The sequence below is a fragment of the Apis cerana genome, linkage group LG10, assembly GCF_029169275.1.
Source record: "Apis cerana isolate GH-2021 linkage group LG10, AcerK_1.0, whole genome shotgun sequence".
NCBI lineage: Eukaryota > Metazoa > Arthropoda > Insecta > Hymenoptera > Apidae > Apis > Apis cerana.
This window is the reverse complement of record NC_083861.1, coordinates 1574917-1599119: the sequence shown is the minus strand read 5'-3', so window position 1 is coordinate 1599119 and position 24203 is coordinate 1574917. Positions and strand designations below refer to the sequence as shown.

General features: G+C 36.7%; 1 long non-coding RNA gene across 5 annotated transcripts in view; it reads left to right on the top strand.

Annotated features, from left to right (window-relative positions):
* Positions 1-24203, top strand: part of LOC107996036 (uncharacterized) — a 227934-nt gene that overhangs the window by 53037 nt on the left and 150694 nt on the right. For 2 of the 5 annotated variants that reach the window (XR_009831287.1, XR_009831285.1), the window contains one exon: positions 15972-16639. The exons of the other annotated variants lie outside the window; for them this stretch is intronic. This is a non-coding gene — a long non-coding RNA (uncharacterized LOC107996036). Of the gene's footprint in view, positions 1-15971; positions 16640-24203 lie in introns of those variants that run through there. 5 annotated transcript variants of the gene reach the window in all.

Below are 24203 nucleotides of genomic sequence, written 5' to 3'. Positions count from 1 at the left end.
TTTTCTTTAAATAAATTATTTTTTGAAAAATGGATTCCATTTCATAGTTTGGTTCCCGAATGAGATATTTCTAGAGATAATCGAGAAGAAATTTCTTTTTAGACGTCTTCTCCTATCCATTTCAATTTCGCGTTTATTCAATCGTTTCGATTTAACGCGATTATTCCGTCGACCGTTCTGCTCGATAAAATCGCGTGGCCTGCGTATAATCGGTATTTCAAGGCGTAACTTGGAATCTCTTCAACGATATTCCGTTTCCTCCTCGGCTTTTTTTCTCTCTCTTTATTTTCACCGCTCTTTTCTCTTTTCGGTTGGCCTCCGATTGATTCCGAGTCGCGTTGCAGAGACGCGCGTGCTTCGACTTCACGGCGTTTTTCCCCGCGACGAATGGCATGCGCGAGGAGAAACTGGACGTCCTCGTTTTATTCATCGTGAATCGCGTCCAGTCAATTAACTCGTCCCGGGGGAAAAAACGGAGAGCAGCGCGCGCTTTACCGCGGCCGCTCCCGCGGATTCCGCGCGAGAGATGCACGTTTGTTGCGGGAATACGTAATGGGGACGGACGACAGTTGAATTGGAAATTCTCGGAGTTTAGCTGCGAAGCGAGGGAGCGATTATGGAGAAAACAATTGGAAGGAAGATTTAGATTGCACACTCTTAGCTTGATTAAATATTATGAAATATTCAGTTATTATTGAAGATTTATTTTCCTCTTTTTTTTTGTTAAATTAATTAAAAAATTGAAATTAAATATTTTTTTCGTGGATTAGAAGTATTCTTTGTTATAAGAAATTGAAAGTATAATATTTAAAAGTTGAGATTCAGAGAGAGAAAAAGTTATGGTAATCAATATAAAAAAATTATATGTCTTTTATTCGTTTGAATTATATTAATCTTTATTAGAAAAGAATTATTATACTCATGAAAGTAGAAAATAGAAGAAGGAAAGGTAAGTTTCAGAATATTCCGGATGCAACGATTTCCTTCAAGACAATTTTTAAATCAATATGATGTATTTGCAATATAAAAAATAATAACTGTATGTCTGTTATAATCATTATTTCACACACGCATCGACATAAATCTAAACCATCATTTATGTCAACTAGTTAAGTACAAGGAATTTAGTTGTTATTTCATAGCAACTTATATAAGTAACCACGGTGGTTAAATTATTGTGAAACGCATGTAGCTCGCACTTCTATCTCCTTTTTATAAAATTTAATTTAAAAAGCATACAAATAAATTGTGTTTCAATTACAAATAATTGTATGCATTCGTACAAAAAATAAGAATATTTTATTTTCTTGTAAAATATTTTAATCCAATAACTTTCGTTCTGATATTTCTGATAAGTGTTAGATAAATTTAATATTACAAATACCGGAATATTAGAAATTGAAGCAATAAAAAAATTAAGAATATTAAAAAATTACTGTTAAGAAATTCATACAACGTTATTATGCAAATAAAGTCGAAACCGGGATGAAAAGTTAATCAAAATAATTGTACAAGACATATATATCGCAGGTGTTAAATTCTCTGTACGGTATATCGAACAATATTCCTATGCCTCCCTCCAGTCAGTTTAATGAAACTTCTACCTCCGTGAATCGTGTGTACATGCTCATAACTAAAATCCTTCCTTCCATTCACCGACGCGATTCATCAACACGCGAAATAGCCGTGGAAAAATAGAGCTCACGCAATTAAACGATTAACCCTAGCCCGGCTCAGGCGAATGAATCTCGTAATCGACACGGAGCTGAAGCCCACTCCATTGTACCGTTGCGTTCCATTCAAAACAAAAGCTGCCTCTCGTATTCAACAGCGGGCTAAAACGCGCGCATGTATAGCGGAACGGAGGTTGGAAAAAACCACGAAAGGCCGAGTGTTCGGTTGCGTATTCGGATCCGTTTATTGCGTGCACGGCCGGAAGAGAGACGGAAGAGGGAAAGGGAGGAGAAGGAGTGGCGGAAAAGGGTGGAACGAGGAGGATATGGCGCGAAGAAAACGGTGGTGATGCCACGCGCGACGGAGATACGTCGGAATTTTAATATTCGTTGGCGGATTGGGCAGGAAGGGGCCGGGGATGTAATCCCCTTGACAAACGGCCGCCTGCTCCCTGATGCCTCTTGACAAACAGGGGCCATCGTTTCTCGCGGCGCGGCTTTCGAACGAAACAAGCGGACGTGGAAGAAGAAAAGATCCAAAGGAATATTTCGAGGGAGAGAGACCTTCTGGATCGAATCCAAGCAGTTTCGCCGCGCTTTGTCGCCGAAACAAATTGCTCGTTCTTCTCGGGCTTGGTGGGTTTCGCCTTGCCCTAGCGATAATTGCATCGGTCGTGCTCGACGAGTTCGTGAACGCACCGAGGAAAAATGGCGGAGACACCGGGGATCCTGAGAACTCACTGATTTCTTTTTCAGCCGTGATCCACGAAAACGATGAACGGCGACGGTTGAAATGGTTCTGAAAAGTGGTTAGTCAGCGTACATTAATTTTTCTGAAGAAATTTCTATAGTTGTGTAGAGATTCATTGAATCGTTGTAAATTATTATCCTAGTAGAAATTATTTAATATAGTAAATTATTATGTCGTCTGTATTTTGAACTCTCCGAATGAGTTTCGAACAATAGTATTCCTTGAGTTAGAACGACATATCGAGAAGTTACATTACAACAAAGGAACAATATCGATGAAACTTTGCTGATTCGTAATGTGGCCAGGGATACTTGGTATATGTATTCACATTTAAGAAAATCTATTCCTAAAATTAAATCAGGAAAGATCTATGTCATCAATCTATCGAAGAAGATTTTTTAAGGAGATTAATGGAATAATGATTTACAGTCAATCACAATTCTTTATACTCTTACATGAAAAAGATTTGATTTTATCGTTATGTAATTTATTTTAAAAATTTTTTTCAAATTTTGTATATAACTAATAGATATAATCTATTATAATTTACATATTCATAAAGCATGTGAATATTATACAAAGCATATAAGTATAAATATGAATGTAATTTTACTTTGTTCCAATCTACCAATTAGTCACTTATCGATGATGAATATTTTTAAAAAGAAGAAACACGAAGAGACACATACAACATATTACAGAACAAAGATACTAGTAAACTGTAGAGTTGCCGTCAACGAATGTGACGGAATAAAAGAGAAATTCTCGAAGTGAAGTCCTCCCAGCATCACGGCCAATATTAATATCGTCGAACGTAGCCAACCTCGTGGCGAGATTCCTCGGCGATTCTATTTCTAACTCGTTCCTAAGCACCGTAAATCGTGGTCTCTTCGCGGTTCGTGGTTGTCCGAGGAACAGCTGCGTTTCAAGAGAATCCCAGAATTCCACGGGAGAAATATCCGCGAAGACCAACCCCATTCATCTTATCTATGCGGTCAACAATTATCCGTATCTCGTTACGATCTCGTCCGAGTGGAACGCTCGACCTAATCGACAATCTCGTAAAATGCGCGAAACGAAACATTTTCTTCGCGTGTCTAATGAGAGTGGGAAGGTATTACAAACCTCGAGTTTATTGCGACGAGAAGAGAGGTCGCGAGGAATCGCAGGGAATCTCGAGGAGCAGAAGAATGCACCCAGACGAGAGAACGTGCCACGCGCACCACGTCAGAACCGTGGAGGAGGAATGGAAAAATGGTGGGCCAAGGTGAAAAGGGGGAAGTGAGGACGCGAGGGGCGGTGATGTACAATTAATTTCGAAGCGTCGCGACGAGAGGGGCGCGCCTCGGTGTGGATCTGCATGCAAGAACAATTAGCTACACCTCCTTGTGGCCTGGCTCCGCGATAAATCAGCGAACCGCATTACCGCAACGACCAGCGTGCACAATGCCTGTAATTCTCGCCCACTCTACGAGACGCAACACACCGTCGACTGGACACAGTCTTGGACGCCGATAAAGGACAACCTCGAGAACGTGGTAATGAGAGGATGGACGTGCGTCCTTCTTTCTCGAGGTGTGTATTACACATGGAATCGTTTTGCTGGCTTTCGGTGGATGGAGTGTGACTCGGGGATGAAAAGTTTCTTTTGTAGGAGGAATTGTAGATCCATCGTGATAAAATGTGGGTTGGTTCTGGAATACTTTTTTCGAAAAAATTCTTAAGTATTTTGCTTGATCCTCGACAATTTTAAATATATCTTCTTCGGATGTCCTTATTTACAGTTTCGATGAATAATTGTCTATTTTATAATTCTGGCTTACTTCAAATAAATAAGATAGATATTTTCAAGAGACTTTCAGTCACGTCCATCTAAAACTTCGGTTCGTATACTTTTCTTTCGCCAGTCCCAAGTATACACAATTCATGTTTGCATCTTTAACGCTTCAAGCTCTGCCCCTTCCCTAATAAACATTTGCAGCGATTCCCATCCTCACAAAACAAAGCAGATAAGACTCTAAATGTGAACCATTCTCCAATTCTACGAATCGAGTACGAATGACGAAGGCTCGTAAATATTTTAACCACACTCATTATTACTCCTTTTCAATGCTTATCCAAACATCTCAATCGAGCCGTCAACGTTTACTCAAACGTTCATTCGTCTTAAATATGTACATATATATATGTTTCATCTACACCAAGGGTCAAGATACGGAGTTAAAATACACTGTAGATATTTAATAAATCGCCAAGGAAGTTGTGCGAGGAACAATGGGTTAAGACTCGTAAATGTAGCCGGTGGAAGGGACATCGACAGGGCGATAAAGCCTCGTGGAAAGAGTGTGGCGTGCACGCGCGCGTGTTCACGGCGGGTGAGCCGATGCCACGACGAGCAAGCGCTGTTATCATGTATCGGTACATCGAGCACCCGCGCTTACGGCCGATCGAGCGGAAACCTTTACTGCCTCCGTATCCGTAAATCGCCGTGGCGCTTGCCGATTTTATTTACTGGCTTCGCGGCCACGATGGAATCCTCCAAAGGGGGTGGCGGCCACCCAGAGGTGTATTTTTTTGCCGAACGTGGCGATTTATCGCCGTGCCCAAGACTGGACGCTCGAGAACAATACCATAGATAATGGACACGGAATGGTTTTCGTAGAAACCGGATCACCCGTTACGTTCTCTTTTAAAAGTTCTCCTGGAAGTGAGGATTCTCAAGAATTTTCATCTCTGTCGAAGAAATGAGAAAGATTTTAGTGCGGAAAGATTACGTTCGTTAATTTTTACGTTAAAAGAATTTCGTGTTTGTTAAAATTAATTGAAGGATAATTGAATATATAGGCGACTCATCTGATTTTGATATTTTGATTTTGTACCATTACAAAAAAATATTTCTGATAGAAATCTCTTAAGTCTTTTATATATACTTAAAAATTATTAAATAACAGTAACAGGTATATGGAGTAGAAGGAAAATTAAAAAAAATACGATTTATGAAAATCATATTTTTATGATATATGTATAGGATATTTTATTTAATTCTGACATTTTGATTTGCTCAATATTATCATTTGCAAAAATGTTTCAAATGGGAGTTGAAGAGAAGTTGATATCTTATTTTTGAAAAATAAATTTATCATTACAACGGAAACTTTTTCACAATTTCTTTTATATAAAACATTTTTCCTTTAAAAATTTGCTTCTCTCATTCCATTTTGAAATTTAGTTTAATCAATTATTTCATCTATAATAAACTCGATTCTAAACGAATATCCAAAATTGCCAACGTTCACCAGTGAATTCCGATTATTACGATCAATCCACCTATACGCTACTTTGTTGCTAAACTATACACAAGCAGTAGCAATATTACGTATCGTGCACGTACAACGAGAAGCGGTTTTCGACGTTGCACCGAGATTCCATCAACGATCCATCAAGGAGATAAAGGGCGGATCGATTTGGCCCGAGGCACGGGGAACGGGTTGAATATATATATATATATACATCTCCGTGGCAAGAACCGTGCCGGACTAGATTCACTTGATCAATCATTCCGACAGTTGAAGGATGGATCGACTCGCGATGTTTACGTACATAACTGTCGGCTTTGAAATTTCTTCTTGTTACCGGTTTTCCTTTTCCCTCAGCTTTGGTACCAGCCATGAAACGAGATCGATCTCGTGGAAACGAACTTACCCGTTCGACTTATTAACTAATCCTCTGGAATATTTTTGCTACACGGTCACTCGTGTTCGCGTACATCAGAAGAGAGAAGAGAAGCTAACTTCTCTGGGAACAAGAGCGACAGGCCGCGGGGGCGGTCAGACGGCATTAAAACGCGCGCGAGCAGAGAAGCTCGCCTTCCTCTTTCGCGGCAGAGAGGCAACAATTGGAGCGTAATTATGAGCCGGGACGACGGGTGACTCATATCCAGTGGTCGTTTCGTGGGTCGCTCGCTCCTTCTTTTCTCTATTCTATCCTCCCCCTTCTCCTCCTCCTACTTCTCCTTTTCTTGCGCCACCCGGAGGAAAAGAAGTGTCTCGTTGTCGGCGTTTATCCGCCTCGAGCTTGCGGTTTCTGACCGCACGTTGCGACAACCACGGATCTAAGGTTTCGCTGGCCCCTATATACGCGTGGATGATTAATTCTCGGCAATCGTTTGCCGAGGTAAATAATTTTTGGTCATCAGCGTGGGTTGCTCGGTCAAATTATCGTATTTTGGGTATTATAATTAAGGTGTTGTGAAGTGTGTACAAGTGGGTACATCGACGAAGATTATGCGAAAGAAAGGATGATTACGTGTATAAATAATTTTATGTTTGTGGAAAGTTTGGATTGATTATCTTATCGCTCGATTTATCTTTATAAAATCATTTTTTGTCTTATATTTTTCCGAGAGACTTTGAAAGAAAAATTTGCGAGAAAATTTACCAAATTTAAATTTCCAGGACAGGATCTATTGGTCTTTCATGTAATTCCATTAAGGACTTAAAACATCTGAAAATTCCTTTCAATTCACCAAAACCTAAATACCCTAACTCGTAACCCAAACATTGATCCAGCGAAACAGCACTTAAACACGCCCTAAGGGCAAGCCACTTAAATGAATCGCGAAACCCTTTTGATCCTCCGACTCCTCTCTCACCCTTTCAATCATTCCACGTACGCAAACTCATTCCTTCCAGTAAAGTAATCCGTTAACGGACGAATGAAAAGTCTGCTGGCCCTACGATCAGTCATCGGCATTCTGCCTGTCATCGCGTACCGCCTCGAAGTAATCGTCGCGTCACTCGTGCCCCATAAAATCATCACGGATTTGTATACGTATAAGTATATACGTCCCTGACGTGCGAAGGCTGCGAAGCGTAACGCGCCCATTCATCCCACACCTCGTCATCGGTGTCCGGGTTCCGGAGCAGGACGGCATGGGAGCGCACGCGTCAGGAAACGACGACCACGCACACGAAATAGTAATGCTTGCACGTATGCTCTCGCGTGTTTTCGCATCGTGACGCGGCTTGATAGTCGTTAAGGTTTATCGCGTTACCTTGATCTGTCTGTGTTGTGCACTTAAACCTGTCTTAACGAGGATTAGATCGTTAAATAAAATTTCTACGGATTTTTTCGCATCAATTTTTTCTCTTCGCTTTTCAAAAATTAGTTGTTGTAATATTACAAAAATTTAATAGATGAGAATATAATTTAGCAGAAAGAAAAGAAATGGTAAATAATTTTAATTTAATGTAAATGTAGGTTGTTAGAAAGTATTTAAGATAAAGTATATCGTGATGAACATAAAATTTAATTGAAGTTATTGCATTTATTAATCGATTAGTTTATTAATTAAAATTTCTTTTTATTATTTTATTATTAATTGTATAAAGATATATATATTTATTATTAGATTCGAGGTTTCAATTGGAAAGATAGGAAAGCAAAGAATTATAGTACAAATTCCTCGGAGACCATCGAATGGTCTGCAATTGAATTTTGAAGTTATAAGCAGCGATCGAAATAAGAGAAAGAGAAATGATGAAAAAAAAAAGAAAAAGACAAAAAGAGAGATAAGATAGAAAGCAATCACAATCAACAACTTTTCGATTTTCTTTCTTCATTCCTTTCTATGGTATTCTTGTTATAGACCTATTCTCTCGATTCTAATTGACTCATAAACCATTAATCAATCAATAAAAATATAATTTGAAATCCAATGGATCTATTGATAACGATCGATTCGTTATAAATCACCATGTGGGCAAATCGATTTCGGGGGTGAAGAGAAAATCATTGGGGTGTTCCAACGTAACAAGCATGTAGGTTGTCTTAGCATGTAGGCAGATCGGTGAAAATAGCAGCAAGAAGATAATTGATCGAAATTACAATAGCGTCACCTAGGTATGACCGAGGTAAATGCTGATGAACAAAAACGTAGGCGAACCGATTAGCTTTCTTTTCCACGTAAATTCTTCGTTGTCCTTCGAGAATTATATGCCAAAATTCTGGTTTAACAACTCCCAACAATCGTCACTCTTCTTCTCGAGAGACTTTCTTCGTTTCTATACAGGAAACGGGCAAATCGAAAACAATCCTCGAAGCAATTTAACAGCACCGCTTCCGCTCCATTTTCGACGAATCCTCGAAACAATTAGACCCTTTATGAGGCTCGTAGGGCATTAAGAAGCCGCAAAGAAGATGCGTTTCTCTCGCGTCACGGCCGAGGGGAGACGAGGAAGTTGTTTAAAGTGACGCCAGCCACGTGTTCCTCCTAGCTCCAAGTGCCGTGGGTAACAGTGTAGTCGTGACAAGAGTTCAAGAGGGATGGTGCATCATCCAAGACGATAAGAAAAAGAAAGAGAAACAGCTAGGTGGTTTTATCTCTAGATAGAAGATCCTGTTCACCAGTGTTTTTTTTTCTCCCCTCTCTTTTTCTCTCTCTCTCTTTTTTAAAGAAAAATCCATTAGAAACAACGAAGACGTGGATCGTTATTAATACCAACGGGAAGTCCATTATTCTGGCTTGAGATTTAAGCACACTTTTAACCTCACCAGCCTTATGCGTATTTATGATTTGTTATCCTCCGTCGGCCACTGGGCCCATTACCGCCTCTCGCTTTGCGCCTCGGCCGATCCACGACCTACGCGTTCCGATGGGATAGAAGATTTGTTGTGCGTAAATCACGCGTGTGAGAGCTCGTCTTCAACCTCACCACGCTTCCACGCTACGATCGTGACTATTTATTTATTTTTTTCTTTGGCCCTGGGATTAATTGCGATCGACGTGGATACGAATGCAAAGCCTTCTCGCGATTCGTGGGAAACCCAGTAATCGAGACGTTCGCGATGAAGCTAGAGTGAAATGAAACTGTGTCGCATGCGATGGATCTGATTCTTGAGATATTCGGGAAATCTGGTTTTGTAAGAGGAAATTGAGAAAATATGAAACGAAAAACATTAATAGCAATTGATTTTTATGCTTCATATTTAAAATAAAGATATATGATGCAACAAAAAAATTATGAAACAAAATCTTTGATTCAATCATAATCATTTTCGAAATATTAAAAAAAAAATAAAAACAGAAAAGAAAAATAAATTTTCGTATTATAAAAATATTCTGACATTATTTTTTAAATTTAATAAATAAGATTTTTTGGTTTAAAACTTTTTTTAATAATGTATTTCAGACAACTTTTACAATATTTTTCTATAAGAAATTTATAGAAATTTTTACAATATATATAAAAAAATAATATCAAAAAAATTAACAATAAAACTTTGCGCAAGAAAAAGATTTCTCCTTCATTCAGATTTTTTTAATTCTGAAACTTTTTTATATTGAACCGAAATTTACTGCATTCCTTCAAGATGATTTCACAATTATTCGCCAAGAGGAATACATTAACCAATGTTTTTCCATTCGAATGAATAACCCAATCGCTCTCGAAGCTCGTTTAGGACGTGTCTCGAGTGGATCCGCAAACTCGCCCATGAATGAACTCATCGACGACGCTTTTAATGGAATTCACGCCGGTTCCTAAGTCCAACGCAAACTACACGTGGCAAATATTTGTTGCAGCGGTGAAACAGGGGAGAGGAAGGGATCGGATACGAAGTTAAATGGTTTAATGCGAAAACGATGGTCGCGGACGCGAGAATGGATCTAAATGCGAATCCCCTCCACTCCCCGCAAAAGCTTTGAACCCGCTCGCTGCTGGGGGAATGAGACTGTAAAGCGATTCAAAGAGCTAAGGAAACATTAAAGTTTTAAAGCGGTGGCCGTGCACCCAGGGTTGTTAAACTCCCGCCCCGTCGTCGCCCTTCGCCAATTTCATACGAGAAATCATACGACTTTACGCGAAACTTCCGTATCGCGTACGGAGGAAGGGTTTAATAATCTTCAACCGGGGTGGTAACTCACTGCCACAATCGATGAACGGCTTTAATGCACTTCCGTGCGCGAAACTTGCTCCTCCCTTTCCCTCAGACTTCGATTCGAGCGGAGAACTTTGATGTGATTCACTTAACGGGTGTAGTGTATCTTCCACTTTTGCGATATTTCTATAACTTTCTCGTGTAAGTTAAGGTTTAAGTGCGCGTGGAAGGTATATATAAGAGAAAATTTTACGATAACAAGTTTATTTGATGTAGGAGATTTTTCACGAAGTTCGTGATTAAAGTTTTGAAATACTAGTCAATATTCTTATTTTGGAAAATACTATAACGATAATATCTAATGGAATATCCTAAATGGAAGTTACTAATCATTTCAAAACGTTTTTAAGAATAAGCAAAAATTATATTATAGTATGTATTTTATTATACATATATATTTGTTCCAATTTTTTGTAAAGAAGGATGCATTTCGTTGAAAAATATATAATTTAAATAATTTAATCTTTTTCCTGAATAAAACTACGTAAATTCTTATTTTTATAAATTACTAAACATATTAGCATATTTTCATTATGATATCCACGTCTCATACCACGTCTAATACCAGTCCCATAAATACAACGTTCAAAGACTTAGTATCCTCGCGGATATCATCCAGACTCGAAAATTCCACCCCATGCTCCCGACTTTCCAATAATAACGGACGCAGATAATAACTATTCTCGCCGTAATAACTATTCCGCCAGAATAGAAACAGAGACAGGCAGCGATCTCGACAGTGTACAGACAGTCGCGAGTCATCTCGAGTAAGATCGTGTGGTGGCCCCACTTTCCACGGAGGAGGAAAACGGGCACGTACACCGGCCGGCCAGGTGCGCGTATTTGCGCTACGTCTGAGAGGACAGTACGTACCGTCAAAAGCTGGCCCGTTCAAACGCAGACGGATGTGTTTCCTCAACCCGTCTCCGTTCCCTGGAGCTTTCCATTCTGCGATTCCACAGAACGGTGTACAAGGTGCACACCGCGGCCGGTTTGCGTTACCACGGCGACAGTGGGCTTCGAAGGAAGGAGTCGAAGGAGTCGGTTACGAAACGTAACTGTTCGTCCAACCGGGAAACAGAAATGGACGGACAGCTGGGTTTGGGTAGGGCATCTCCGTGGGTGGATCGTCGGCGACCAGACCTCTCGATTAATGAGCTACGCGTGTTAGACGCGTGTAGACACGGCTCAGGTACACGTAGACGACCGGACCTCGACGCTATAAATTGGTAACTCGCGTAGAATTAGAGGGAGAACCGTATCGAGAGTTGCGTCACGCGTCCGTCGATTCGAATCTAGCGACAGGTGCATCGCTCCCGCCATTATCGGACTATGGGGTGCATAGGAGATTAGAAACAGTGGACAGGTATCGGCGGTTGGTTTTGTTAGACTTTCCGTCGCGACTGTGCATTAATGTGGAGAATTCGATATCTTGTTACGTCTCTTAAGTTTTATCTATAAAAGTACGACTGGTGTGGAAATTAAATTTTTTTAGAAATTGCACAATCTTTTCGCATTTAATAAATTCATATTTATAGTATAGTAGATTTTTTTGAGTGAAATGAAACCAAACACAATATAAATTTAAATTATTTATAATTATGTATAGCTATTTAGAATGGAATAAAATTTCTGCAGACTTTTATTCACAATTTGTAGAGAAAGTGTTCGTAAATTGTTCGATATTTTTTTACAAGCCTTGATTTTCAAGGATATTAAATACGTAGTAATTACGATTTTTCCTGAAAAACTGAAGAAATTGATAGATTAGTATTCGGGAAATATTTATGAACTTTATTACACGAATTATTAGCGAATACTTTATGTTTAAATTAAAGTTTGATCGATCGATTTTATTTGAATCAATAGCATTCAGTGTCGAAGTTTATGAATACAGCTTTTTAATATTTGCAATTTTACAGTTTTATATATGACGCACTATATGTAATTATTTTTTGAAAAATATATTATAATATATTTAAAAATTTTAGAATATTTATAATAAGTAAAATTTTTATATAAAATCAAATTTTTATGAACATGGTTAAAGAAATGCAGTTTAAATAGAAATATGTTTTATTTTTCAAATTCAAATATAGTGTGTTTATTATATTTTGAACAATACTTTGGTGCTTTTAATATATGCATTTTATATATTGAAATTTTATATAAATAAATAAATATCTGTAATTTGATAAATTTAATAACATAAAAATAAAACAAAACAAAATTAAGCTAATGCATAGTTATTAAAATTTTTTCTTCCAATTCAGTTTAAATATATTTTATCCAACGATATACACTTACAAATTTGATAATAAATAACACAATTTTTATTAAAAAATAAAATTACTTTTATTAAAATTATACAGTAAAAATATATTGAAATAAAACATTAATCCCTTTGAAGTTAAATTTCATTCATAAATTTTGTCGCACAATTCATACTTTCAGGATTAACTGTCACGTTAATATATCAAATTCGAAAATCGAAAGTTTCGATCACAACTTCAATTAAAGATTGGACATTCTATTTACTCTGTCAGATATAAACCAGCGAGATCATTGGCGGTTCAAACATAATTCAATGTTCCGCCGTTGGAAACGAATAATTAACCCCAAAGTGGATTATAAATCTCGCCTCGATGGAAGACAAGCCACGTTCAACGAGATCTCATCGGAAATGTTTCCATTAGCACGATTTCCCTGCTTCCGCCATCGTTCCATCCCATTTTCATCGCAGCCATGTATTTTAATCGATCCCACTCCCAGCCCTGTGGATTCGTGAATTGCGAGAAATCATCCTGGCCAAACGGATTGTAAGTCTAATGAAAGAGGGAAAGAGAGAGAGAGAGAGAGAGAGAGAGAGAGAGGGAAAGAGAGAGAGAGAGAGAGAGAGAGAATTGGCTAAAGATGCGTTTGGCAGTACGCCCGGGCGTCTTCTTGCAAGAAGACTCCTTTGGATGAACCACTAATTATTAACCGTCTTATCTTAGGAAAAGATGATTTTGGCAACGACTCGATGGAGTGACTTAATGTCTTGCAATCAAAACTACAATCGCGTTATTCAATCTTCTTGGTAATGAAAATGCATTGTTCTCGATGCATTGCTTTTTACAATGGTTGATAATTTTTAACGCGATAAACGAGGCGGTTAAAATGGTTTGGATTATAAAAATTGAGGGAAACAAACGAAGAGTTTTTAAGAAACTTTATTGATTTCTTAAAATAAACTAACTTTCGCTCATTTGTTGAAACAATGAAAGAAATAAATATTTTCATATTGTTAACACAGATACATTTCATATTGTTAACACAGAATCATTTTTGTCTGTCTACTTTTAACAGAAACTTTCAAATATTACAATTGAAATTGAAATATTTAGATTCTTTTCATCCTATTTTTTATCGAGGGATTGAACGAAGATGATTATTAACCAAATTTTATAGATCAGAAGATACTTCGTTTTTAGATTGCTTTATTACGCCCCTTTATCCACCGCTGTTTTTTCATTTTACATTATTATTTTTTTTTTTTATTTTCTTCCGCTCACGGTACCGCTGTTCTTTACCGCTCTTATTCTTTATTCCCTGTTCCTGTTTCGCTCGACCTCATTTTTCATTCCTTTACTGCTTCACTCCCCCGCTACTTAACTGCTCCAGTTTATTCTCTACTACGCGTTTTTATTCCGCTTCGTTCCTCACTACTGTTTTATTTCTCTCGTGCCATTTTTCCACAGAAACCCCTAGGTTTACGTATGCCGTCTTATAGTACTGAGCCCGACAAAATTGCTATTCATTCTCAGTTATACGATCGTTCAATTAAAACATCAAATAATACACGATATAGAGACACGACAATATAAGAACGTCAATCAATTTCAAAAACAGTTATATACATTTAGCCTTGTTTATCGAAATACTTGGATATTTTTCACCAGACTGTTTCTTTCTTGTTTCTACTTTGTTTGTTTATTTTATCCCCCTCTCAGACTATTTTTCTTCCTGCTCTGTTTTCTATTCCATCTTTTTTTCGGTTCTATTTTTTGTTCCATCTCTTTTTTTTCATTTATTTTTCGATTTTCTGTGCCACTCTATCTATTCCTTTCTTCTCTTTTATTTCTTCTCTTTATTCTTCTTCCTACCTTTTCTCCAATTACCCTCTTTTCCATATCGGCACATCTAAGAAATTCTATAACTCCTCGATTCTACATTCCACCGATAAATATCCTCGAATGTGCGACTAATTCCAACCGGAAGGGAGAGCCAATAATCCGCAACGAGGGAATAAATCAGTCTCGCGTCTCCCTTGAAGGAAATAAAATAGGAAAAAAAGAGAAAAAATATCGCAACATCGACGGGAGCAATGTCATTATCACTCAGTCGCCTCGCAACTCGAATGCACGTCGTGAAATCGTTTCCTCCCATCGGGATCCAACAGCGTCCGAGGATGCAGCGAAGCATGACAGGATCGGTCGGCCAGATAAAACGAGTAACCTGTTATCTCGGCCATTTCTAATCGGGCTCCTCCTCCTCCCTACTTCTTCCACGGGTTCAACGGCGCGTATAATTTACGCTAAGCTAATGTAATCATTACAGAAGTAGCTATTCGCCGCGGGATGTCCACCCGATGATCTTGAAAGCTTTTGGACCGGCCTCTTCCGCTCGTCTCGATCAGCCACCAGTCGGCAACCGTCGCAACCCTCGGTTAAACTGGTTTCAGGCATAATTGGACGCGACTACGGGTAGCTTTTAGAACGAAGAAAACGATACGCTCCAACGAGAAGTAGCCTCTGTGTCGCCGCTAAATTTATTTCGCCGTCCTTTTGCCTTCCCTCTCCCTCCCCCTTCGAGATCGCTCTTTGAATCTTGCTGCATTTCTTGATCCGGATTCTGAATCTTGAAGGACTTATATGCATCGATCTTTCTTGAGTTACGATTGAACGAATTTGAAGGATGTGATACCTCGGCTAGAAATCTGGTTTTTAATGTTTTTACGAATGATTTAATATTTTCAAGATTTCAAGAATTTATTCCAATGAATATGAATATATGAGTTCTCAGAAATATGAAATATCACGAGTTGTAATATCATTCTCGTTTGAATTATTCATGATTGAATAACGTATATATATCTATGACTTTTATAAAAATTTGAAAGATTTAATTTTCATTTCATAGATTATGATTGAGGAATTAAGTTTGGGATATATTAATTTTTAAGTTTCAAAATTAAATTTTATGGTGTTTACGTAGATTAAAATTTAATCCGTTTTGATAAAAGAAATGCAATATCAAGCGTAAAAGGAAGAGAAGAATTTAAGTTAGAGAAGACTGATAATTTTACCACTTAATTAAAAAATTATTTAATAAAAAAGATAGAATTTCATAACAAATAAACTATATAAAAATAACGTTTTTTGTTCCATACAATGTTTCCTTACTTACTTACAATTTATATTTATAATCTATTTAATGTACAAATATGATATTTACCAAATGAATTCTTTTCTTCCAATATGTATACTTACTTTTGATTCTCTCGTTATATTTATGTACGTGACACGAAATTTCAGTGAGAACGTTAACAAAGTACAAAATTTTCCCAGGAATCTCCGCTGATTGAATCCGCGAGACATTTCTATTGTTAAATGGAATCAACCGAAGGAGAGACATTCCATTTCCATCCAAAACTGCGGAAAGGAGGAGAACGGTTCCGTGACGCGGAGCGTGGCAAAACTATCAAGAAACGATTTGAGGGCGACGCCCGATGCATCCTGACAGATTGCGTTCAATTTACGCAATTAGGGTAACGAAGAGTGGAACACGTGTCGACGGCAGAAACGCATTCGAAAACGAGCGCGTCCGTGAAGCCTTATGCATTGTGTAGATCTTTATCACCTAACAATGCGGTAACGAGCGCCATTAGCTTTTTGCTTTATTGCGTTACGAGTCTCCTGCAGCGCCAATTCGACACGAGGGATCAAATAACTCTCATTAAGACAAACGAGTTAAATAACTCACGGATCATGGGTGCACGGTCTCGTGACGTACGCCTGTTTCCAAAAAAGATGGAATGGAGCAAAAGAAAGAGGGGTCCACTAATTTTTTCCAGTAACCAGGGAAGGGAATATGGACCACGCCTGTCCCGACTCTCTATCGATCTTCGTTTATTTTAAAATGCATTCGTTTCGTTAATTGTGATGTGGAATTTTCGTTTACACCAGTTCTAGAATGTATTTTTTTCTTAAATTATAAATTTTTCTTGTATAATATATTTTTATGAATATTTCTTACTGCTCTCAAGTTCATATTTTTAATTACCGGATATATAACGATAAGTTTTTTATATTATCATCACTAATTTCTAATTTTTCACTTTCGATAGTGAAATATTATCTCGTGGTATCATTACTCTTAATCTTTTTTTCAAGAGTTTAAAATCGTGACCGATTTTTCATTGATAAAGATTCTAAGTCTCAAATATGAAATTAACTAATCTTCGATGTTGATCTTAGAATATCCAATATCCTATTTATTATATCAATTTATAGATTATAGAATTATATATTTATTATATTTTCATTTTCTTCCTATTTTTTTCAGAATTAATTTAAAAATGTTCCTTTATCAGACATTCTATCGACTCTTTAAATTTTTCTAGTTCTTTCTTCGTATCTTCGGTTTAATTCGATTTAAACATTACATTGTATTCTAAATATTCGAAACTTCTTTAGCTTCAATATTCAAAAACAGATACACGATAATTTATTACAAAATTATCTGCTTTTCAAGTTCGTAAATTTTTTTTCTTTAAAATGCAAAGCATGGGACCGTAAATATTCTTTCGAATTGCTCTGTGACAGGGAATGAATGATGTTCCGGGTAAAAAAGTGGCGCGACGACGTAAACCCAATAGGAGCATCCCCTGTTCCGACTTTTTTATTAATGAACATTGTTCCCCTTCGCGAGAAAGGGAGGCATTCAGAGGCATTCCCGTGATTCCCAAATCCCTAACGTTCCTCCTTCGATCTTTTCCCTATCTACTTCTTTCTCTATGCGCCTATTGACTCTCATCAGTAATCTTTCCAGGCTATCTCGACTCCTCGATCCTCGTTTCCAAGAATGCACACTTACTTACACGCATTTCTAATTGATCTTCTTTCGATCTTTCCTTTTTCTGTTTTATTTTTCGTTTATATCAGGCTAATATAAATGAATTTCAGCGACGATTACGATGAAAGATTTTCCACGAAAAAAGGAACGTTTTATCGGTAATAAAAGCATCGTAAACTGCCTGGTAGGACAAGCAGTTGCACGGCTTAGCATCCGTCACCAATTAGTATAGGAACTTATCTGTTCGTTATTTATGATCATTGTTTCACTTCTTGGTTCAATAAATAGCCAACCGTTGAAACTATCGCGTAGCCGAGGCCATCGCGAGGACCTCTCGTAACAGGGTTATCGATGTCTACTTCTGAGAAAGGAACAGGGTCAGATTCTTGTGCTGACATCTCGAACGTTGGTCTCCTCGAAAAAAGTGACTTTTCGTGGAATCATCAACGAAATGATCCATATATAGTCTTCAAAAGAGAAACATTATTGAAGGATTAGATACGATAAAATAAATATGTTCTTATTTTTGCATTTTTCTATTCGAATAGACCTCGCCTCGAGACGAAACGTTGTTCATGCAATGGTTCGAATAAGATATCTCATAGCGAAGATAACGCCAGATATCTCGACCCTAGATAGAACAAAGACTAATGAAATATCTCATTGTTGATTACAAAGAAATTAACGATACAAAGATTTAATGTAATTGTAAACATTTTTTTTTTATTTTCTCTATTCACAAATCTTACGATTGATTGTAAATATGTGTGAAAGGTTAAAAAAATACAAAATTTAAAGTTCCTCCTTGCAGAATTTTGAAAATTACTAAATATTTCACTCTGACAAATTGAAAAAAGATTTTCTTGAATGTACAGTTTAAGAACATCTTTATGAAAGATCTCCTAAAAATCGGCTCGATCTCGCTCGAGAGTATCAATCACCAGCCGCCATTGCTCGTTCAAAAACCGTGATCATCGATACCATCTTCCGTCGAAAAAACGCCGCGTATTTTCAAAGAACCAGCATGCAAAAAAACTGGTGAAAAGAGAGCAAAGAACGAATCGACGTCTCGATGCTTGTCGGATCCAGAATGCGTCGAAGGCTTTTTAGGACGCCTAGCGCAGTTACTGTCGAAGAGGATCGGGTGGATGGAGGCAGTACAACTAACGACGTGGCAGGTCGAGTAAATCAGGAGGGAGAGTGACGATAAGTTTTTGCTCGTTACAAGCGGTCCGGGAAGCTCATTACTCGGCTCCATCTAACCCTCCTGCGCGGGGTAAAGAAGGAACGAGATAGATAGATAGATAGATAGATAGAGAGAGAGAGAGAGAGAGAGAGAGAGAGAGAGAGAAAGATTCGACCTTTTCATCTCCTCGAACCAGGAAGCAGATCTCTCTCTCTCTCTCTCTCTCTCGTCTAACAGAGGGGGAGGAAAAGTTTTCACGCGGTATTTTCCCTCGAAACCAGACAGTTTCCGCGGCGTCCAGTCGACGGGACGCCGGCTTAACCCGTGTTTAAACAAAACGTCGCTGTGGCTAATACGGAAATGGAAAAGTTTCCGGCAAAGGGGATTGGAATTGGATATATGAATCGTTCTGAAGGCGAAATGAGGTGATTCGCAATTCCTGATATTATGTAGATTAATTTTTTTACGTATATTGGATTGGCTATAAAATTATTTTTCTTATTTTCACGTACAATTATGGATGATCGAGATTTGGGAACGGAGATTTGATTTTGATTTATTTTTCATTGATGCTTTTAAAATGTTCAATTTTCATCTAGTTTTCGAATAACATGGATCATTTTGCAAAATTAACATATTACAAGTTGATTAGATCGTAGATTCTTTGAGAATTATTGGTTAAATAGAATGATCAAATGATTTAATGATATTATATACTATAGACTAATATAGAATTGATAAATATCATTAGAGTACAGAGAACTATTTGCATAATACTATTTTTTTTTTTACTAAAATGTTTCTTTCTCAAATTTTATATTTCATTTTCATATCAAATTTTTCTAAATACACACATATATATATTACATATATATAATATTTAATTTGAATTTTATTTTGTATAAATATTTGCAATTATAACAACTAAATGATATATGTATACTTTTCGTAGTCATTTCGATCATTAATCTAGAAAAATGAAATTATAAAAAATTATAAAAAAGAATATTTAAATAAAGAAGAACTGATTATATGGATTTGCTTTAAGGATCGATCATTTTCGTACAATTAGCAGTGTAATCGAATGGAAACATTCTCTTCTACTCTGTGGCCTGGCCAACATTTTTTGGCCAACCACGAATTCCGCGATCAGACGCATGGATAAATGGAGATGCGTGATCGTTTGCAATTCAGAGGAATCCTTCAGTGTACCAGGTTTTGCATTTTCCGCGGTTTGAGAGATTGCGGTTTCAAGGGTGGTTCTGAGGGCACACGGTGGTATAGATGAAAAGGTTAAATGGCAATCGTGGTGATCTATGATTATTGAAAATGATCGAGGTATTTAACATGATCGGTTCTCAGTAATTCTATGGAACGTTCGAGCTATACGTTTCGAACTATGAACTCTCGAATAACACGGTACTCGCATTACACGTATGATTCGTATGACAGAGCAAAAATTGGAACGATTTTCGTGTGACACGATACTTCAATTTTCACAGTTCTTATAGAAAATAATGCGGAACACAGTTATCACATTTGTATGAATTTTAAATCTCGGATGACAGGAAGAGATTTGAATAAAATGAAACTAATTAATCTATGTATACTTAACTCGTCAATTTAAAATTATTTTTATTCTTTTAAAGCAAATTGTTATAAATTTTATTAATTCACAAGTTTTGAAGCTTAAATTTAAATAACGAAAATCCAATGTAAAAGGAATAAAAACATTTTTAATTTTATCTTATAAATAAAAGGATTTTATAAAAAATTATAAGATGTTTTTAATTAAAATTCCATTCGTTCGAATTTTTATTACAAAATTAAAATAATAATATCACATTGATATCACATAATCATCTCTATGATATCTATCAATTCAAATGATGAAAATTATTTTCATTATTTTCATTTCAATTATTTTCAAAACTGCAAGAATCATCAACTCAGAAACTACTTCACTCAGGGTGAAGCAACCCTAGTGAATCACAGTATGACACATCAGGAAATATATACAATAACGATAAAGCGTGTCGACAAAGCGACAGTTCGAAAACATTCGCCATGAATCTTCGCGCCCCAAATAAAAGGGGGTAATACGGGGTTTGGGATTGGCGAACGTTTACAGCTCGTTTCTGAAGTCCCACTTAACGCTGTGGAGGGCTCATTGGTGTGCACACGAGTGCAATAAAAATCTCCAACAACTTTGAGAAACTGAAATATTTCTCTGAAGATTTTGATACAACATGGATTCCCAACTTGTAATATATTTATATAAATAAATATTTAAATATTTTCTATTTGTTATGGCATTTTTTAATATCTTTCCATTTCTCCACCAGATTCTTTAATTCATTTTTAAAAATAAAATATTCTATGTACTTTATATATGAAAATTAATTATGAAAAGAAAATTGCACATTATGAAAGATTAGGAAATATTGTTGTAGATTAAATTATTATTTTCAATTATTTTCAATTATACAATATAAAATTATCTTTAAATTCAAAAAAAAAAAATAATATGAAATAATCTTCGTTATAAAGCGTCTTTTTTATTTAAATATAGTGGAATATTTAAAGAGGAAATATCACAAAAAAAATATTTTTTTAAAAGATATTGATTTATATAAAAAATAAAAAATACGTAAAGTAATGATAAACTGTATATTTACTGCATATTTTTCTTTTGTGCAATAAATTTTATAAACTTGAACATAAATATATCTTCTAAAATAAAGATCTTTTACGAATACTTTCACGAAGAAAGTAACAAGCAAATGCACCAAAATAATATAATATCGATAAAAAAATGAAAGTTACTTTCATATAATCTCTAAGCATCCATTTTAATATTACATTAAATATTCTCTTATAAATAAATTTTACATTTTTTTCATAACATTCTTTTCTTAAAATATATTCACTATATGTGTAGACATTCTATATTGAGAATCTCAAGAATCTATATAATATATAAAATAAAAATTTATATTAAAAAATTTTTAATAAATTGATTCTTCTCTGATAAATACTTCATTCTATAAAAAAAATATTTTTGCCAAAATTGAGAACCACTGTGATAAAAGCTATTTTCACGCAACGTCGTTTTCTTCGAAGGGTGTCATAAACATGTAGAATCATGTGGATGTAAACACCCGCGTTTCCATGGGGTGAAAACTTCCTCGCTACGTGTTCCATGTCGTCGATTGATGGAGGATCTTCAAGTTTGGGCCTAATTGACCATGGCCCGAGAAACTCATTAAAAGTGCGCTCTGGAACTCGAGACGGCTGTGGTAACGAGTGTTGTAATTCGAGATGGAGACTGGTTTCATGCGCCACGTAAACTCGTCGCTAGTGCTCCGATTGCTCGGTCCTTTTCGAAGTTCTACTTTCGACAGTCTTTCCAGAAGTTCGAGTAATAAGAGATCTTGCAAAGAAGATCTTCTTTTATTCCACAGACCGAGAAGATTGACTTCTCTTTTATCTGATCATTGTTTTCTGTGTCTGGAATGAATATCTCGAAAATCTTTATAGATAAATCTTTTTAGATTTGAAATTTTTGTGATGACTGATTAAAGTTTCTTTCAGAATTTTGGAATTTGTAAATTGAACAGTCTGAAATAGCTCTACTCTCTACAAATGATACTTTTATTTATTCACGAATTGATCATATTCACATTTTCAAGATCATCCTTTGTAATTTAAATAGATTAACTTAAATTAATTTTTAATTGTCATCACAATATCTATTTTTCTGGATCTATAATCATCAATGTTTTTTAATATTTTATAATGCATTTACATAAAGAAATGCTGACGTTTAAAATTAATTAATATTGTAATTTTTGATATTTTTATTGCGTTTCCAATAACGAAACTAAATAACAAATCAAATTTTAATTTGAAAAATCATTTGATTCTCAAGCTCTCATATATATAACGATTATTATATTTTAAATAATTGACATACATTGAAATAATCATAGGAAAACTTTGGATTTAAAATAAAAAAAAAAAAAATAAACGAGCAAACGAAGTTTTCCCATAGCCAGCCACCTGTACGTCCTGTTATTCGATTATTCGGCCACGGTAAATTAATTGATTTATCGAGTCCTCGCCCGGAGGAGAAGTTTCTGTTTATCGCGCGGCATGTAACGGATGAGTTTCCCGGGGTTCCAGCCATCCGACGAAAGTAATCGGCTTAACCGAGTGGCTTCGTTAGATTGGCGAAAAGTTCGTCCCCAGGCGAATTCTCGTTTCGAGTTTTTCCTTTCGGCGCGGGATCTCCCTTTCCCAGCTCCGAAAGATAAAACGATCAACGTCGGTAAACGCACAACGGTGTCTACAGAGAGTAGTAGTGGTGTAGTGGTGGCCGTTGGAACGTTGAGGAGAAAGTTGTGTCTACGGTTTGGAAAACTATGGTTTCCATGGTAGTCGCGGTCGCATCGATTACGCAGCTGTCAGGCCTCCGTATGTAAAGATGACCTCTATAGCATCCCCGATACGTAATATTATCTTCTCGAGTTGTACAACTGTGTAGTAGCCATGTTGTGTCAACGTCCGTACGACCGAGGGGCCAGACCTCCAGGTTGTGAAAGACGATATTGGGTAATCGATTGCTCGCGGACCGTGCAAGTTGGCGCGCGCCAGGAATTTATCGGTAAGCCTGTGGCCTGCGATCGATGGTTTATCGAATGACACGGTGCTAATAATTGATTGAACTGATTTAACGATTTCGAAAACTTCACGCCTCGAGAAATTGATTCCCCTGGATTCGATCGAGTTACGTCTGGGTCGAGGTACGTTTCGTGCAGATTGTAATCCGTGAAAGATATAGTGACTTTTACGTAACTTTTAAACTTTTCAATTTTTTTTTTAATTTATTACGATTTATTGAATATTTTATTATTTGAAATGCCTTGAGAAATCGAGATTTATCGAATCAACATTTCGTACAGAATTCACGAAAGATACAGGTTTTTTTATAACTTTTGAATTTTTCAATTTCTTTTTTTTTTATTTCACTACTATTGCGTTTTATCGAATCTGTTAACCAATTATTGGAAATTAAGTTAATCTTCCATTTGATTTCATTCTCATTTCGTTTAGCAAGCGATTAATTCGCATTCTCGAAAACGATGCAATTAAATCGACTTGGGCAAAAAAAAATCGCCAAAAGAAACGTATAACTGCGATATCGTAGTTCTTTGGTTAATTAGAGGCAGGAAATAAATCGTTGACGATGGGGAGGCGAGGGCAGTAGCTGAAAGTCGCAGGTGCTCGTATGCCACCCGGAAACCATTGTTTTCCCATAACCCGTTCGTAACTGCTGGCGCCTCGTATGTTTCTTTAGGATCGAACAGCGGTATTCCAAACGGAGTCGGCATCGGGACGCTCGCGTTTCATTCGAACTCGACCTAAGACAACAAACAGACAGCTTCCTGCCTGTGAAAAGCGGTCGCTCGAGAGCCCACTCGATCCATCATTCTGGCAAAATTTCTCTTTCTTTGTTATCTTAGATTCGTTAGATTCG